This window comes from Lagopus leucura, unplaced genomic scaffold (assembly GCF_019238085.1).
Source record: "Lagopus leucura isolate 7727_CA_CO unplaced genomic scaffold, USGS_WTPT01 35003-0_obj-0_obj, whole genome shotgun sequence".
In the NCBI taxonomy this organism is placed as follows: Eukaryota; Metazoa; Chordata; class Aves; order Galliformes; family Phasianidae; genus Lagopus; species Lagopus leucura.
The window spans coordinates 5,391-5,639 of NW_024969388.1; the positions used below are offsets into that span (position 1 = coordinate 5,391).

The following is a 249-nucleotide window of genomic DNA, read 5'->3' on the forward strand; positions in this document are numbered from 1 at the left end:
ATCCCTGACCACCCAGATATGGGGTCTGGGGGCTGGGAATGGGGTGGATGATCCCTGACCACCCAGATATGGGGTCTGGGGGCTGGAAATAGGGTGAGGAGATCCCTGACCACCCAGATATGGGATCTGGGGGCTGGGAATGGGGTGAGGAGATCCCTGACCACCCAGATATGGGGTATGGGGGTCTGGAATGGGGTGAGGAGATCCCTGACCACCCAGATATGGGGTCTGGGGGCTGGGAATGGGGTG

General features: G+C 60.6%; 1 protein-coding gene across 1 annotated transcript in view; it reads right to left on the reverse strand.

Annotated features, from left to right (window-relative positions):
* LOC122194123 (IgGFc-binding protein-like) overlaps positions 1–249 on the reverse strand; it is a gene marked incomplete at its 3' end in the record, with an annotated part of 6,746 nt that overhangs the window by 5,170 nt on the left and 1,327 nt on the right. The window lies entirely within an intron of this gene.